Raw genomic sequence first — 20,570 nt, forward strand, 5'->3', positions numbered from 1 at the left:
TCAGATAATCACATAACAGCCTACAGACAGACAAACCGATCTACAGATCACTAAGCATAGCAACATCCTATTTACCAAGATATCGATCTAACTGATCATAACCACATAGAAACGTCCTATCTACCAGGATATCGATCTAACTGATCATAACCACATAGAAACATCCTATCTACCAGGATTCCGATCTAACTGATCTTAACCACATAGAAACATCTTATCTACCAGGATTCCGATCTAATAGATCACACTAACAATAAAGCAGGATAACAATCCAAAGGGTCGGCCTTGGTGCCTTCGACCCTTGAGTATAGTGAGGAAAACTCACCTCACAAGTAGTGCTGAACTGGACTGAAAGTCTCTGATCGCTGTCTCACCGAAAATCCCAAACTATCCAAAATAATGAATACTAAGTCAACAGTTGGGATATCAGTCTTAACCAAGAGTCCCACATAGGGTAATAGTCCATTTGCCTTTTCTCTAATTTGGGCCAAGGCCTAATACCAAATCCATGATCCAAAAGTCTACATATACAAGGCCCATCATTGGCCCAATTTTCCCAATTGGGCCTAACTCCCTAATTGGGCCTAATTTTAAGAACCATTACCAAAACTGGCCCAAAACACACCTATTCAGAAAGTCCAGCAAGGCCCAAGTCAAACTGATGCAAAGGAGGCCCAATTTGTCAAAAGCCCAACAAAGGGCGTACGCGAGGCATACTCCTCTGGTACGTTGGGCGTACTCCACCTTGCATTGACCACCATTAAGGTGGTTAACTTAGTATGATGGGCGTATATAAATTACGCGGGGCATATGCAAGCTTTACCAAAACTCTAATAAGTGTTTAATGGCTTAAGCACAAATTCTAGATCCATCGACCAAATGTTTCTTAGAACCATAAGGTCTCAAACTTTAGGACTTTGGACATCAAGAAAGTTCTTAATACATGGTTTTAACCCATTAGGACCTTTCTACTATATGCATGGGACACTTTTAGCCATTGGGACATTATTTTTATCACTTAGGGCCCATCATAGGGTCTGAAAGGACGGCTTATCACGTCCAAAACACAAGATGCACAATATTGAGACTTTTGGGGACAAGAAAGGTGTCATAAAGCTAATAAGGTAAGATCTACATCATACAAGCATAAAGGTTGGAGCTTTTTATATCATGGAGCTTCTAGAGGACAAGATAAATTCAAATCTTCAAGTTTTCCTTCCTTCTCCAACTACTTGATGCAATACCTTTTTTTTCCAACTATTCAAAACACACACTTTTAGCTCACACACTCAATAGATGGGTTAGGGTTTAGGGAAAATGGCTCAAAACTATGAACGCTGAAAATATAGAGGGTTATCAGCTCATAAGGACGTTTATATAGCACCCAAACCCTAAATATTTGGGTTTCCATCTGACATGAGTACGCTCAACGTACACATACTCTTCTTGATCCCAAAGTTGCAACCTTAGCCCTTCGGCTTCTCATGGCTTCACTCTTCCATCCTTAGGGAATAGAAATGACAAAATAATAAAAAAGAGAGGATTTGGAAATACTTGCAAATCTCGGGATGTTACACTAAATGTAACGCCCGTAGATTCGGGCTAATAAATTTGGAGACAATAAGCGTTAAACAATGACTTTTTGATAGAATATTATTTAGAATAAACAATTTTAACTAAGTTATAGTATATGTCACAAAGGTTCCGTACATATAAAGAATGCTGAAATCTGAGTTATAACGAAGAAGTTATAACCTGTCGAAGTTATAACCTGTCGAAGTTTCGCGACAAAACCGGCACGACGCTGTATGATGTAAAAAGTGAGTTTGCGATAAAATAATTTATAGCCTTTTCAATCTAAACAAAAGTCATAATATACGTTAAACCAACAGTGTGCTTAAAAGAACGTCGAAATCTGACTTCGTATGAGGAAGTTATGATTTTTCTAAGATTTAGCATAGCAGTGCACAGCCGAGAAATCGAATTTTAGATCGATCGATTTTTAGCTGAAACAACCTAAATGAGAATTGAACATCTCATTAATAGGAGCTCAATGAAATAAATACAGTCGAAAACGGACGTCGGATGAAAAAGTTATGAATTTTTAACGGATTTTAACTGTCTAAGTCTGTTAAAATATAGCTTTAGAAATAAATTCAAAATTAGACGAAGGAGTCTAAACAAAAGTTGTAGATCCCTTCGATACCTACACGTGGATATAAAGAACATAAAAAACGGAGCTTGCATGCAAAAGTTACGAATTTTAGAAGATAATTAGTTTTGGAGTAACCAGTGAGCGACACGTGGCGCAATCTGAGCCACTACTTCCTCCCCACGGCTTGGCACCAGATGATGACACCTGGCCACGAACGCCTAGCTTCAGCAAGGGAACGCCCCACGTTCGAACTAGACTCAACCTATAAATAGAGGCGCAAATCACCCCAAAAACTCACATCTTTCCCATTCTTTCTCTCTCAAACACCCCTCTTAGCCCCTCCCATTCCCTAGCACTTCCTGAGTCCTAAGAGGCGACACCCAGAGCGCCAAAAGGCTCCAAGAAGAAGAGCTTTCGGCTTGGAATTTCTACCCCCACATAGCCTGATTCCTAGCCAAACTTCCTAATAAGTGAGTTATGTTTACAATACTTTAAGTATAGCTTATGTTTAAGTTCAATATTGTTATTATGAACTTATAAACAATATATGTATTATAAAATATAGTACACAAAGTGTTATTATAATATATTTTAACTACTCGTAGTACGGGGAATCTGGTTTGAAGGGCCGCATAGGGTTGTTGGATTTTAGAAGTGCTTAAATGCCCAAATGGTCCTGCCCTCCGGTGTTTCATGTCTGGCCCCTGTCTGTACATAGTGGTTGAAAAGTATTGTTTAACGCTTATAAAACAATATCGCTCGTAAATAGTCGCAATAAATATTATACTAAAATCTAGCGATAATGATACTAGGTTTCACCGATAGAAAATAGAATTGTTAGAAGTGAAGCGTTGCCCGAGTTTGGAATCATCACTTTAACAAGTGGGTACATAGTATTTTCATCTTACACATAGATATGAATATAAATTACGTGCTATGTGTGCATATTATCTGTGTTCTGGATATCTATGCTAGATGAACGATTTATACATGTTTACGTGATTTAAACTGTATACGTATTTTTATACTTATAAATATATATTGGGTAGCGATGGGTGATGAGAGATATGTGATGATAGAAAGGTGATGATAATTAGGTGATGATAGATAGGTGATAATAAATAGGTGATGTGAGATGAAAGAAAATGTCACAACTCGAAATTCCAGACCCAGTGAAGTCTAAACCCTAACCAAACACAAGTGATACTCCATTGCAATCCTTGTTGCATTGTATCATCTATAGCCTTAGGGCTTGTTTATAGAGCTAAAAATGAAGTATAGATTGAAAATTAAATTAAATTAGGTTAGTATAAATCAATATTTGGCAAAAAAAAAAGTTTAAAACCATGAAGTAAACCACCACAAAAGGGTTTATGGTTTTAAACTTCTAGAAGAAATGAGTTTTCGACTTAGGGATTAATTGTAAAAGTAGTTTACGGCTTGAATTAAAGATCAAATAGAGTTCACAGTCCAAAGAATTAAATCCATGAGGAGTTCACGGTTGGAATTAAAAGGTCAAATGTAGTTCACGGTTTAGGTTTAAAGGAAAAAAGGGTGTTCACAGCCAATGTATGACCGTGAACACAATCCAAAGCATCTTTTGGGTGAAAGCTCAATAAGGTAGAGATGAAAACACACTTTCTGGAACATAATTCATCTGTAAACACTTCTAAATATCTTCATATCTTATCTTCCCAATATGTTAAGATGCAGTTTCCAACGAAAACATCAACTCACCGGCTATCCTTCCTTCATTCTTAAGATACTACATTGTGAACATTTCTGTTTCACTGTTACAGTGAACGAAAACCTTTATCAAAACTCTTTCAAAGTATCAAACCCATTTCCTCCATCCTTTCTATTACAAGCTCCAGGAGATCTTTAACTTAACATAATTATAAGATTAAGTAAGTATTCTTCATTTTTCTATTTATTCAACACTTCAAGCCATTAGTTCATTCTAATTCACACACAATCATGTGTTAAATACTCGTTGGATACGATCACTTTCCCATATTCTAGCCCGAAGGTCACCTTTTTCATTTCGATATCTAGTTAAAACCGCACATAAGGTGAGTTTATACCCCCATATTTTTCCAAGCTTTTTCAATGTTTTTAAGGGGGGAATACAAGTAAAACACAAGAAATATTTTTGTGTTTAAAAATATAATTTACTTATTATGTTTTCCTTACCATTAATATGCATTTAATCATGAAACTTGTTAAAACATGGAAATAAACTTATAAACTATAATAGGTATAGTTTATGGATTATATGAACTATTTATAAAGTCCAGGTTAAAACATGGAAATAAACTTATAAACTATAATAACTATAGTTTATGGAACAAAGGGATCTTTTTACAAATTACCTGTTATTTATACAAAGGTTTTCACATTATTACTTGTAAATTCGTTGAAGCTAATTGTGAGACACGTCTTCGTGTACTTACCTAAGTACCATGGGAAGTCTAGCCTTATGAACCAAAGTCTCCTAGAGGGAGAGCATGAGTTTGTGTATAGATCTATACGGGACTGACAATCTCGCACCCTGACTATTAGGTATAGTTATTCTGGGTGACAAACATCATTAACTGTCTGGATATCCGTCATATTAGTATGGTTATAAGAACTCACATGGCGAAAACAACAATATATTTATGTAGTAATATACTTTTTCTTAAACAGTTTCAAGGGATATTGTAACACTTAAAATTCCAAACCAATATAAACTTTATAAAACATGTCAAGTTCATCAAAACATTACAACTTTGTTTTTAAAATATAAATTATCAGAGCTTTCCCAGAAACATAAACATAATAGGAGGAGCTGTACGATCACGCCTTTGCCTTGCCGTGATCCCCTAATGTACCTGAAACAATAAACTGAAACTGTAAGCCCGAAAGCTTAGTGAGTTACCCCCAAAATACCAATACACATACAGTCCACATAACCATGTCAACGATAACATATCATAACAAACTGAACAGAACAACACGTAACGAGTCCACAGCTCTACAGACTGGAATACCCTTGGGCCTACAGTGTGAGTCTGGAATGCCTACCGAGCCCTCAGCTCACATCTGGATTGCCACCGAGCCCTCAGTACGAGTCTGGAATGCCTATTGGGCCCTCAACTCGTATCTGGAATGCTCCCGAGTCCTCAGTACGAGTCTGGAATGCCTACCAGGCCCTCATCTCATATCTAGAATACTCTAGGGTTTGTTGGCTACCGCATGGAGCAGTGCAACCTCAACCCAAACCACATAACATATAACATAACTACTGAGCATGCAATAATCATATAACATCACAGGTAGTCCTACAGGTCTACCTAACTGGCATAACCACTAGCAAGCAACACAAACTCATACTCAACATGTAACACTACTAGGATAAAATATTTAATGGGCTGGCATTGGTGCCTTAGACCCCTTAGTATAGTGAGGATAACTCACCTCGTAGATGTCAGCTCGGTAGATAATCCCAACTCTCTGATCACTTGCCAAGGACTCCACCACCTATTACCATAGTACGAATATACTCATAAGTCCTCATCCTTACAAAGTACTCCATAAACTAACTAGTTAACCCCTGGTCAAATTCAAAGTCCTCAGTCAAGGTCAACAGTCCATGTTGACCTCAACTCGCCGAGTACCCTCGGCTACTCGACGAGTTCCTTGAAGCACATTCCAACTCGCCGAGTCATCGGGGTGACTTGTCGATTTCCTTCGATTCTCGATCAAACTTTATGGCCACCCGTCGAGTTTCCTCCTTGTAACTTTACGGATACACACACATACATATCCTGGAGAAAACTCATCCGAGTCGTCGAGTTGTTCTTCAACTCGTTGAGTCTTATGGAAATCTTCATTGGACTCGTCGAGTTTTTCATCCAACTCGTCGAGTTCTCGGCCATCTTTGTAACAACGCAAATTTTCAAATAAAATTTTCATTTAAAATAAAATGATTTTACTCAACCAATAACATTTATTCTATGTTTCACATCAAATACATATATATAAAAAAAATCCCTAAGATCTCAAATAGCAGCAGTGTGTATGTATCATGCCGGCGCCTTCCCACGGTCCTCGCTAGTACCTGAAACACATACATAACAACTTGTAAGCATAAATGCTTGGTGAGTTCCCCAGTATACGACTTACACATATACGCCTTTCCAGGCCCTGACCTTCCGGTCCACAATACATTGCCTTCTGGCCCGTAACATAATCGCCTTCCGGCCCATAACATATTGCCTTCCGGCCCGTAACATATTGCCTTCCGGCCCGTAACATATCGCCTTCCGGCCCATAACATATTGCCTTCCGGCCCGTAACATATTGCCTTCCGGCCCATAATATTTACGACACATAATACATTTAATCTAGCACACATAGCACATATATCATACATCATGCCTGACCTTTCTATCACATAACATATCGCCTTCCGGCCCGTGTAAACATACATATCATGAATAGCAACTACCTTTCTATTTATAGCATAAATAACACATATCATATTCGACCTTCCGGTCTCACAGTCAACCCTTCCGGGTGTAGTATAGTGAGAAGACTCACCTCGTGGTAATGAAAACTATCAACTCTTGAAACCACTCGCACTCGATCCGCCGATCCGCAGACTCCCTATAATACCATATACCCTTATTAATACTCTTATCATCCAAGACAACTGACCCTAAGAAATTACATGCAGGTCAACTCTGGTCAACGGTCAACTTGACAGGACTCGTCGAGTGCAAGGGCGACTCGACGAGTCTAGACGTCCTCCCCAACTTTCCCTGTTGTTCCCTTTCTACTCGTCGAGTATCCCCCTTGACTCGACGAGATCCACGTGGAAGAATCGCGGGGCCACCCCGACTCCACTCGCCGGGTCTGAAGAACAACTCGGCGAGTCCCAGTAAATCTTCAAGCCACTCGCCGAGTCTGAAGAACAACTCGGCGAGTCCCAGTCAATCTTCAAGCCACTCGCCGAGTCTGCTCATTGGACTCGGCGAGTCCATGCCATGCAGTCGATCAAACTGCTTCCTGAACTACGTATGGTCCCGAAATGCACAATCATGGGACCTTCTAGACCTCTAAACATCCTATTACTGGGTTACAAACGTTTGGATAACAATATAATAATCCATCTAATCACCAAATGGGTTTCATAAACCCTAAATTCGTGCACACATCAATATAGAAGAAATGATCCGAAATATTACCCGGATAACACCCTCTCTGTGTCCCCAAACCTCAGAACTCGATCCCCTTGATATTCCTTTGGCCAAAACTCTTCTTCTTCTTGCCTAACAAATTCTTCAAGGTCCCAATAGCCTTCACTCCTGTTCTAGAAGTCCACAGACGCTTAGGGTTCTTCTCAATCGGCCAAAAGACGGACAATGACGGCATATGGGACGTTATATAGGATCCAAAACCAAACGGCTAGGGTTTCTGCTGAACAACGTAGACTCGCCGAGTCTATATCTGGACTCGTCGAGTCCAGTCGCGAACCCGCGACCAAGTCTGGGGCCCTACTCGGCGAGTCTGGCTCCAACTCGCCGAGTCCCTTCCTAAAATGCCCCAAAATAATATTAAAGCAATACCTGAAATTCTGGGCTGTTACAATCTTCATGTGACTCGCCGAGTCCATTCAGTCTTTTTTCCATACATACTTGTTTTGAGCCATGCAGCGGCTCCAAATCACATATCCAAGCTTCTAGGGAATGCTTATCACGTAAAGTTGCAAACTTTACGTGCATGCAAGGTTCTAAAGGCCCTAAATGACCAATCTATGCTTCTAATGGAGCTTTACACCTTGGGAGAGTCTCATTCTTGCACAAGCTGGAAACTTTATGTACTAAGAAGCCCAAAGGAGCTCAGTTCTGAAGTTATAACTTCAGATCTGAGGTTGCAAAGAAGAATAGCTTCCAATCACACTATGAAAACCCTAGAATTGTCCAAAGAGAGGATCTAGAATGAATGAGGTTAGGGTAACGGTTTATACCTTCCAGAAGATGCTAACTACAATAGATCTCAGGCACTTCAAGCTCCTTGCTTCTGAATGCTTGATCTCCAAGCTCTTTTCTCCAAGAAAATCCTCCTCCAAGCTTAAGAATGCACAAAATGAGCTCACACACAATTAGGGTTTTAGAGGGGCAAGAAGTAGTGAAGGGGAGGCTGGAGGGATGGCCAATGATCCTTTAAATAGGGTGAGATACCCTGAAATTTAGGGTTTAATCTGCCAGCTCCTACTCGTCGAGTCCCTTTATGGACTCGGCGAGTAGGTCACTAAATGTGCGATCCCACCTCACTGCTACTCGACGAGTAGGGCACCCTTAACTCGTCGAGTAGGACTTAAAACCAAGAAATTCTTACTTAAATCAATACCTGAGAATCGAGGCGTTACAGATATTAACTATGTGATTACTCAGTATATACAATAAAGTTATATAAAATTGAAGTCCGGTAGACAGTGGAATGTGTGACTTCCGCCTCATTTCTTGTTCCTTGTTTGGTTGTAGGCTTAGGGCAGATTCACCCATTCAACTGTGTGTTCGATCTCAGTTATATACAACTCGTATGTACTAAGTGATCATAGGAGAGTAGTATCGTCACATCGAGTTTTCAGGGCAAACATATCTTCAGCTAGTTTTACTTATAGATAAAACTAGCTCTAGTAGAAAACCAGTCTTTTTACGACACGAAATGTGTGTCATAAAACACTCAGACGACGCGCAAATACGTGTCAAGGAAGGCCCTATCATAACGAGAGACGACACGCTTTTGCGCGTCGTCTATAGATGACGTGCATTACGACACGCATTTACGACGCTCATTTACGACACGCAATGCGTATCAAGGAAGACCTTGTCATAAAGGAAGATGACAGGCATTTGCGTGTCGTAAACTTATGACGCACATTTACGACTCGCATTGCGTATCATTAAAGCCCCTGTCATGAAAGGTCATGTCATAAATGAAGATGACACACATTTTTGCGTACCGTAATTTTAAATGTTTTAAAAAATATATTTGTAACAGCCCGAATTCCCAGGTATTATTCATTTATTTATTTTGGTAATTTGTGAGGAGACTCGGCGAGTTGGAGCCTACACTCGCCGAGTATGATCGTGGATTTGGACGCGGGTTCGCGTCCGGACTCGGCGAGTCCATGCTGTTTAATGAAACCCTAATTTCTCGGGTTTGAGGCATATTTATAGGGCCTTATGGCCGTCATTTGCGCTCATCAGTCCCTAGAGTGAAACCCTAGAGCATTTGAGCGATTCAAGTGAGGGAAGGAGCCATTATTGATCTTGGAGTTGTTGCCTAGCAAGGAAAGAGGAGATCTAGCCAAGAGGAAGCAAGAGAGGGGTGGATTCCTGAAGAACTGAGGTCCAGGACATCACAACTGAGGTACAATCTCGAATTATTCTCTGTTATTGTGATGTTCATGTAGATTTAGGGCCTTTGAACCCATTTGTGGCTAGATCTAGTGTCCTCATGGTCCCTTAGAGAGTTAAGGTCCTGGATCTGGACCCATAGAGGTCCAGAGCACCTCTTTACCAAAGCTTTATATGCAACCATGGAAGTTTTGGCTTGGGATCAATGTATTTGAGGCTAAAACACCATTCATGAGCTATTAAATGCTTGATGAGCATAAAGACTTGGACTTTACGTGGTCAATAAGCTTAAGGAGACTGGATCTATGAGTTAGTGAAGCGGATCTGACCTCAGAAGGTCGTTTGGGTTTGTGCATGGAATGCACTCGCCGAGTCCATTCCCCAAGCTCGGCGAGTTGGTGCGGGTTGTTCAACAATTACGAACCAGGGGTTGAGTAACCGAGTCGGGTGAGTGACTCGGTGAGTCGAAAGAGATTCAGAGGGATCGGGTTCCCGTAGGAACTCGGCGAGTCCATGCCAGACTCGGCGAGTCGGGTTGACCGTTGACCAGTGTTGACTGGTTTGACTTCGTGGTATTAGTCAGCCAGAGTCAAGGTAGTATTAAGTAGAAATATGCTTGTGTTGTAGGAGGACGATAGCTCGGGAGATCGAGCACTAGTGGTTAAGAGATTTACGAGTTACCGAGACACGCGAGGTGAGTCTTCTCACTATACATTACCTTGAGTGGTATTTCGAGTTGACCAGAGGGTCTTATGTGTTATGTATGAGATTATGTGTTGCCTTAGAGATTTCGTGCTATGTGTTATTTGTATGCTGTATGGTTATATAGACCGGGCCAGAGGGTCCAACGATTCTGACCGGGCCGGAGGGCCCAACGATTCTGACCGGGCCGAAGGGCCCAATGAGCTGTGACTGGACCGGAGGGTCCGACGAGCTGCGGGACTGGAGGGTCCCGCTGAGACATCTAGACCAGAGGGTCGGATTTAGCCTTGAGTGGCGTATTTGTGGTATGTGGTATTTTGGGAACTCACTAAGCATTTATGCTTACAGTTGTTGTGTTTGATGTCTCAGGTACCAGCGAGGACCGTGGGAAGGCGACGGCTTGACACGTACACACACCGATGGAGTTTATTATGTGTAGAGATCTTGGGATTTGTTTTGAAAACAATATTGATTATGGATTTGAAATTGTGATGTGATACATTATGTGATTTTGAAAAAGAAAAATTATTTTGAAAATTTACGGTGTTACAATATTATTTATAGATTTACTAATTTTCAAATTAAATTTGCATTTAATATCTCATAATAGAAAATAAAATATCATATACAAAAAATACAATCCATTGCATAAAATTTAATGTCATTCAAATAATCGTTGCATGGAAAGATAAAACAAATCAATAGAAGTTGTAACATAAATTTTCAAACTAATTAGATACAAGAAATATGAAAAACTTGAAATCCTTGAGATTAATAGTTCAAACAGAAGCTTCACGTGAGATACATACATTTGGACCAGTAAGCAAGGATGTTCCCGAATCCACAATAGCAACACAAGAACACGTACACTATATCATTTGCTAGAAGGTGTCGATCCAAAACTATTGTTGAAGGTTGCAATGATAGCTGTTAAGATTTAAGCATAACAAGAAACCAATCAGTTACTATAAGAAGTTAGATAGCGAGAAATCCAACTTCTCAAAATTATCACAATGATAAATAAAATATTCTTACATGTTAATCTTTGTGATGCAAAATACACTTTAGGTTAATGCATATAACTCAAAGAATTTGTCATTTTATAACTGATTGAAACATAGAAAAGATTCTTACCTGCTAATCTTTGTGATGCAGTTTTCATGAATGGCCTTGCTAAGCAGCTTTGCATAAGAGTGTTTCCTGAAGTATCAAGTGTTACTCATGTTATAGAAGTGAATGATAGGATAGAACCTCTACAAATCAGGCATGAAACTTCAATGGAATAGTCATACTTGGAAAGGGAACATAGAGTATATGCATTTTTAGCAAGGGATTTAACCACTTCTATGAGAAAAGATTGCATATTGGAAGCCATTGTTGCATTAAGCACTGATAACTATCCTCAAGAAAGCATCCATCACACATTAGAACCAGGTGATGCTATTGGTCAAGTGAAGGGGCAATTGACCCTGCAGTTCCTGAAACATTAGTATATAAACTTGTTGCAAATCTTTTTATGATAACTGAGATCCACATACACCCATTTCAAGGTTATTCTTGTAATTTGTCAAGATAGTTGAGTTTTCTGCTTTTTTTTTGTACCGATGCAATTTTGTTGGTCTACCAGATTCTTAAATCTTAGTAAAAAACGAATATATTTGTTAAATTGGCATTAGTTTGTGCATCAATTTAATTAGTTTTTTGTATAAGATCATCTAAGTTTATATAATTCATGTATATCAAGAGAAACTAACTAATTCTTGTTACCGTGAGATCCATCCATGAAGCATATGATGGTAGTCCTCGAACAACAGCTACACAAAACAAAAAACAACTGACTATGAAAAAGAAAAAGAGATAATTCAATAATTACAGTATTACCCTTTGATTTCACTGAGATTGTCAGCGACTTCATAATTGAGAATCACCGAGCACAACCCTAAACATTACCTCTGGTTCTTGCAACAGAGTTGTTGTCGTTTTTTTTCTGGTTTACACACAAGGCATTCTTTCTGTTTTACGTGCCTTGAACAATATATAGTAGACATTATGAGTGATAAAAGATAAGGATCAAAACCTCTACTAAACATTAACTTATATTTTACCCTAACTTACCTCTCCAGATTTTGGTGGATTGATATTAGATGGAGGCAAGAGCAAACAGATAGAAAACATGGTAAATTAGGGTAAAATAGAGAGGTAATTTGGAGAGGTAAGTTAGGGTAAAATGGTAAATAAGATGGAGAGGTAAGTTAGGGTAAAGCTAACAGCATATCCTTAGGAAGCATCATCAGGTCACTGAATGCATTCATCAGGTCACTGAATGCATTCAGGAGATGAAAAGATTTGAATGATGAATCATCATCATCAATACCAAATAAATCAATCAGCCACCTCGACCAATTTCCAATCTACACATTGCCAAAAGAACAACATTTTAGAGTTTTGGTTGACATAATTTATTTATATATATGTATACAGACAAAGACTTACTACTTTTTTGAGTTTTGCACCAGCCCCAAAGCTTGGTTTCCCTGATGAAACAAGAAGAACTCTTGCATCACTAATTGGGTCTGATACAGGATCAGTTGGAGCCTCATCAACAGATTCCCGAAGAATAGCATTAAACATAGCCACATCTAATCTCCCCATGCACTCTTCCATTACCTAGTAAACATTATCAACCAAAAAACAAATTACTATTAAGCTCTATGTATATTGTATAATCTATACACATACATATAATGTAATCAGATGAAAAGTTACCAATCTAGAAAGCACAGGCAAGCAACCACAATCATGTCCAGCAACTCGAACAGTACAAATCCTTTCACAAGCATCCATGAAAGCAGTCTTCCATAGCTCCATTGAGAAGTTTGCTTGTTCTTGCTCACGTGATGTTTTTTACTACATTCTGAATCTACAATTCTAACAATTGCCCTTGCAGCCGTTGATTGCATATGTGGAGTAAGTGTCTGCAACAACTCAATCACCACATACTTATACTCTTATATAATAAAAAAAGAAAAGTCATTAATATTTAATATTATGAACCAAACCTACCACCAGAGTGACTCGATAATTCGTGAAAAGATCCAAGATTCAACTTTTTCCAAAGCATAAGTGAATTTACAAGGGCTCTCCCATTCGTTTCTACAAAGATTTGAGTGAATCATCATCATCATCAATACCAAATAAATCAGTCAGCCACCTTGGCCAATTTCCAATCTGTAAATTGAAGAAACAACATCATTATCAGTAGAGTTTTTTGTTTATATATATATATATATATATATATATATATATATATATACACACACAGAGAGAGAGAGAGAGAGAGAGAGAGTTACTGCATTTTTGAGTTGTGCACCAGCCCCAAATCTTGGTTTCCCTGATGAAACAGGAAGAACTCTTGCATCACTGATTGGGTATGATACAGGATCAGTTGGAGCCTCCTCAGCAGATTCACGAAGAATAGCATTAAATGAGATGCGACAAACTACTCCTATCTTTTAATAGAAATAAATAAGAACTATAATAACCATCTTGTTTGACTTTACCAACTTGACATCTGGAAAACCTGATTCTCGATAAGGATTACTGAAACATACCATATATGCACTGATAAAGAATAATAACCCACACAAAAGAAATAAAGTTACGTTGTAGTTTTAGAGAGGAAAGATCATACCTCTACTTTCATTCAACGACTACAATCTCATGACCAGACTCATTTTAGGAGACCAAAGCTTTACACTTTTGGCATCTTTGATCAAAAGAGATGTAACATCATCTTCTGACAAAGATTTTAAAAAAAAGCAATACTTGTAAAAATCTTTTAACATGGGAAACTAAACAATAGACGACACTTTTTTTGCTCTAAATGATTTTCAATCAGTTTATGACCATTGCAAATGAGTTGTTAGCAAAATAGAAAAAGATTTAAAGTTGGAGGTAAAAGTCAGACTGACTATATGAAGGGCAATCAAGTCATTTTACTTGGGACTAGGACAGGGGATAAAATTGTTATGAAAATCAAAAGTACAAACTGATTCCTTTAAGAATTCATTGGATGGAATAATCTTTTCGATTGATCTGTCAATTTCATATGTAATTCAATCATATTAAGAAAGGACCAAACATTGATCTCATCTAAAGTAGGAGCAGCAGGGCACGAGTACATGAGTATCTTCTACTTTCTAAACTCAAGCATGTGATCTGAAAGGATAAAAACAAGCTTTAGTTGGTTTACTATTTTTTATCTCATAAAGTAACTAGTTAGATATAGATAAAAAGGATTATGTGTTTGTTTAATAAGAGTTTTATGTGGAATCGTGATTTCTTAATCAAACGATAAATTTGATAAAAAAAAACATTATACCTTCTAATACTGGCCAATAGTAATGGTTGTCACATGACAACAATAGAGACGTTGACTTTATCTCACACCACATTCATGTACCTCCAATCCACTGATCACAGCAATAGAGATGTTGACTAAGAATTGAGAAGCTAAACATAAAGATTTTATCGGATTCCCTACCGTGGGTGGTTCAAATACTTCCAATTTGATTCTTGACGAACTTTGTTTTTCCCCATCTCCTAATACCACTTGTGCCCTAATTTCTTCAGATGCTTTTTTTGCTGCGCGAAACTAACATAAAACTTGTCAATTAAGAGCATGAAAAGTTTGAAGATGGTTCTTGTAACGATCAATTGTCTAAACTGTATACCTCGTCACCAAAAGGGCAATTGATGTTTGAGGAAATCTTAGAAGGGCTAACAGTAGACGTAGTGCTAGAGCTGTTTGACCACCTGTTAGGCCGGAAAATATGGTGAATTTGGTTTTCAGTGAAGAAACAGATGAAATCGGATGTATATGGAGATGGAGATGGTTATCTAAGCTGATGCTGCGACTAATGGCGCCAAGGAACCCTGAACTGGATAAGGAAAACGGATTGGACTTTAGCCGTGGTTCGATCTGCGTGGGAACAGAGGGAGTGGTGATGAGAAGAGAGGGTTGGAGAACGCCATTGTTGATAGAAGTAGAACCTCTACTTTGGGACTTGGGTGTGGCTGCTTTGGACTTTTATCATTATTAAGGTTAAAATTCACCTTAATAAGATATGGCTTGTAAATTTGAGCAATAGAAGAAGTAAGCCTAAGGTCCGACAAGGGGAGGCGAGGTATCATGATTAGGGTTTGCAGAGAGAAAGGAAGAAGAGAATGAAGCGGTGTATTTAAAAATTTTAGAATTTTAGGAGGATTTCATTTCCCCCTTTTGAGATCGTGCGTTTTGAGAAAAATTATAAAGCGACATTCACATAGGACGCACACTTAAAAAAAGCGCCCTCCGTGTTTGTAATTTTTTGTGGGACAATAATATTAGGGCACACACAAATGCGTGTCCTCTATTCTTCAAAATTTAGAAGTCTGACATTAATTTTTAGGGCACGCACAAATGCGTGTCTTCTATAAGTGAGTGTCATTATTTGCGTGTCGTAAAAGGCTTTTTTTTCTAGTAGTGTAGGTATCATTATACTAAGTATGGTAATTATACTTGTGCTTTTCGGTATTGGAACGATCAAGACTACAAATCGGTTTTATAGAAAATATAGGATTTTCTATGATAAACATCATATTTACAAAAGGTTCAACACTTATTTACAAACTAGTATAATATAAGGGACATGTAATGGTTAATTATATAATTCCTTAGTTTATACGTCAGAGTTATATATAAATAATATCTAATAGGCAGTGGAATGTGTGATTTCCGCCTTACTTCTTGTTCCTTGTTTGGTTGTGGGCTTAGGGCAGATTTACACATTCAACTGTCCGTTCGATATTAGATTATATATAACTAGTATAAACTAAGTGATTGTAGAAGGAACTATTGTGGTCACCATTTTACCAAGAAAATATAGGATTTTCTGAAGGAAACGCTTTCATCATATTTAAAAGAATCATTAATGTTAACTTTGTGATTACTTAGTGAATATGTTAGAATTATATATAATGAAGATCCGATGGGCAGTGGAATGTGTGATTTCCGTCTTACTTCCTGTTCCTTGTTTGGTTGTGGGCTTAGGGCAAATCCACACATTCAATTGTTTATTCGATCTGTATTATATATAATTTGTATTCACTAAATAATTGCAGAAGGAACGGGCACAGTCATATTACTCATTAAGATAATATAGAATTTTCTGGAGAAACAAGCGAACTTTTCCAAAGAACAAAGAATATACTTTTTATAATAAAAATACTTATGAACTCACCAACTTTAATGTTGACACTTTTTCAAACCACTTGTATTCTCAGGAACGTTAGTAGATAGGTACCCTCTCAGGTGTTGCGAAGACGGAGCTCTACGTCTTAATTTTTGTTATAGTTTTAATGTAAATCATGAAATGTTTTGAAAATAATGTAAAATTTATATTATTAATACAATAGAGTTATATAAAATTGAAGTCCGGTAGACAGTGGAATGTGTGACTTCCGCCTCATTTCTTGTTCCTTGTTTGGTTGTAGGCTTAGGGCAGATTCACCCATTCAACTGTGTGTTCGATCTCAGTTATATACAACTCGTATGTACTAAGTGATCATAGGAGAGTAGTATCGTCGCATCGAGTTTTCAGGGCAAACATATCTTCAGCTAGTTTTACTTATAGATAAAACTAGCTCTACTAGAAAACCAGTCTTTTTACGACACGAAATGTGTGTCATAAAACACTCAGACGACGCGCAAATGCGTGTCAAAGAAGGCCCTATCATAACGAGAGACGACACGCTTTTGCGCGTCGTCTATAGATGACGTGCATTACGACACGCATTTACGACGCTCATTTACGACACGCAATGCGTATCAAGGAAGACCTTGTCATAAAGGAAGATGACAGGCATTTGCGTGTCGTAAACTTATGACGCACATTTACGACTCACATTGCGTATCATTAAAGCCCCTGTCATGAAAGGTCATGTCATAAATGAAGATGACACACATTTTTGCGTACCGTAATTTTAAATGTTTTAAAAAAAATATTTGTAACAGCCCGGATTCCCAGGTATTATTCATTTATTTATTTTGGTAATTTGTGAGGAGACTCGGCGAGTTGGAGCCTACACTCGCCGAGTATGATCGTGGATTTGGACGCGGGTTCGCGTCCGAACTCGGCGAGTCCAAGAGTGGACTCGGCGAGTCCATGCTGTTTAATGAAACCCTAATTTCTCGGGTTTGAGGCATATTTATAGGGCCTTATGGCCGTCATTTGCGCTCATCAGTCCCTAGAGTGAAACCCTAGAGCATTTGAGCGATTCAAGTGAGGGAAGGAGCCATTATTGATCTTGGAGTTGTTGCCTAGCAAGGAAAGAGGGGATCTAGCCAAGAGGAAGCAAGAGAGGGGTGGATTCCTGAAGAACTGAGGTCCAGGACATCACAACTAAGGTACAATCTCGAATCATTCTCTGTTATTGTGATGTTCATGTAGATTTAGGGCCTTTGAACCCATTTGTGGCTAGATCTTGTGTCCTCATGGTCCCTTAGAGAGTTAAGGTCCTGGATCTGGACCCATAGAGGTCCAAAGCACCTCTTTACCAAAGCTTTATATGCAACCATGGAAGTTTTGGCTTGGGATCAATGTATTTGAGGCTAAAACACCATTCATGAGCTATTAAATGCTTGATGAGCATCAAGACTTGGACTTTACGTGGTCAATAAGCTTAAGGAGACTGGATCTATGAGTTAGTGAAGCGGATCTGACCTCAGAAGGTCGTTTGGGTTTGTGCATGGAATGCACTCGCCGAGTCCATTCCCCAGACTCGGCGAGTTGGTGCGGGTTGTTCAACGATTACGAACCAGGGGTTGAGTAACCGAGTCGGGTGAGTGACTCGGTGAGTCGAAAGAGATTCAGAGGGATCGGGTTCCCGTAGGAACTCGGCGAGTCCACGCCAGACTCGGCGAGTCGGGTTGACCGTTGACCATTGACTGGTTTGACTTCGCGGTATTAGTCAGCCAGAGTCAAGGTAGTATTAAGTAGAAATATGCTTGTGTTGTAGGAGGACGATAGCTCGGGAGATCGAGCACTAGTGGTTAAGAGATTTACGAGTTACCGAGACACGCGAGGTGAGTCTTCTCACTATACATTACCTTGAGTGGTATTTCGAGTTGACCAGAGGGTCTTATGTGTTATGTATGAGATTATGTGTTGCCTTAGAGATTTCGTGCTATGTGTTATTTGTATGCTGTATGGTTATATAGACCGGGCCAGAGGGCCCAACGATTATGACCGGGCCGGAGGGCCCAACGATTCTGACCGGGCCGAAGGGCCCAATGAACTGTGACTGGACCGGAGGGTCCGAAGAGCTGCGGGACTGGAGGGTCCCGCTGAGACATCTAGACCAGAGGGTCGGATTTAGCCTTGAGTGGCGTATTTGTGGTATGTGGTATTTTGGGAACTCACTAAGCATTTATGCTTACAGTTGTTGTGTTTGATGTCTCAGGTACCAGCGAGGACCGTGGGAAGGCGACGACTTGACACGTACACACACCGATGGAGTTTATTATGTGTAGAGATCTTGGGATTTGTTTTGAAAACAGTATTGATTATGGATTTGAAATTGTGATGTGATACATTATGTGATTTTGAAAAAGAAAAATTATTTTGAAAATTTACGGTGTTTCAAGTTGGTATCAGAGCCTTGGTTTGAGGGATTCGGATGCACCTTCGGGCGTATTTGAACTCAAACCGAGGATTTGAGAAATTTTCAAATAAAACTAAAATTTTCTAAAAAGAAAAAGAGGTTTTGGAAACAAGCAGAGTGGAAGGTGTGTACGGCAGCCAACGCCCGAACGGTGAATCCCCAAAATACTCTTACATTATATGTTATGAGTTATGAGATATTATGTTGTGCATGTGGAGAGGCTAGGTATTCCTATTAGGACTAGAGTGGGCCTGATTTGTGATGCCTTAGCTTAGGAGATCGTTGCCGCTATGAGATACTTTGAGAGTGAGTAGGTAGCAGTGAGGAGCTCAGGAGAGGGCTATTGAGGGTAGCCAGTGCATACCGAGAGTAGAGTATTTGCGATTTGGGATCCTAGGAAGAGGACTTGGGTTGTATATCGATTCGGTGTGGACGATAGTATTGGGCCCGTACTATTGAAGACACCGGATTGGTGCGCAGTCCAAGTAAGAATCCTTGGGGTACCAGAAGTTGAGGATGATTGAGTTATCGAGTGTGAGTATACTCGAGAGTTTCCCTAATATTCCTTATGTTGAATTTCAGAGGTTGATCATGGTCGGGACACGCCAGACCACCGGGAGCAGTGGGGTGAGTGATGAGGAGATCCGTCGGATCATCCATGAGGAGGTGGCTGCTGCCATCAGAGCCGAGATTCCGGAGATGTTTGGGTCTATTAAGACCACACTGATCGAGACGTTTGACGAGCGTTACGCTGCTTTGACTGATGCTGCTGTTGCTGCAGCCACCGCAGCTGTTGCTGCTGCGAGACCCCAGGGTGGTAATTCGTTGCTGTACCGAGAGTTCAGCAACACGAAACCACCAGAGTTCGATGGTAGAGTTCAGCAACATGAAACCACCAGAGTTCGATGGTACACAGGATCCGATCGCCGCTATGAGGTGGATCTCAGACATAGAGGGGTATTTCTATACGTGCTCGTGTCCGGAGCACTTGAGGGTGCGGTTTGCACTCAACCAGCTTCGCTTGGGGGCGAAGGACTGGTGGAAGTTTGCAACCGCGAGCTATTCGGCATCTGAGCTGACTGCAGTGACCTGGGAGAGGTTTACTGTGATGTTTCGTGACGAGTATGTTCCCCAGGTGGAGAGGGAACGTTTAGCCCAGGATTTTCTGACCCTCAAGCAGGGGATTGAGTTGGTGACAGTGATTACGAGGATGTTTCATGAGCGGGCGTTGTTTTGCCCGGAACAGGTGACCACTGAGCAGGCTCGCATGAGCCGTTATCTAAGTATACCGAGGAGGGACATCCGTGAGTTCGTGGCGAACTCGACTTACCAGACATTTGCCGAGCTCCAGGCAAATGCTCGGAAGAGGGAGATTGAGCTTGAGACACAGGCGAGGGATGAGACCGAGTCTCAGAGGGGTGATCGGCGACTGGCGCAGTCGCAGCCGGCCGCCAAGCGGGCAAAGCCCGCTGATTCGAGGACGAGTAGTTCGAGGGGCCGTACTTGTGGGAAGTGCGGCAAGAGTCATGATGGGTCATGCAAGACTGGGGTATGCTACAAGTGTGGGAAAGGAGGACATTTCGCGAGGGATTGTCCTAAGG

Source organism: Lactuca sativa, chromosome 3 (assembly GCF_002870075.4).
Source record: "Lactuca sativa cultivar Salinas chromosome 3, Lsat_Salinas_v11, whole genome shotgun sequence".
Lineage (NCBI taxonomy): Eukaryota > Viridiplantae > Streptophyta > Magnoliopsida > Asterales > Asteraceae > Lactuca > Lactuca sativa.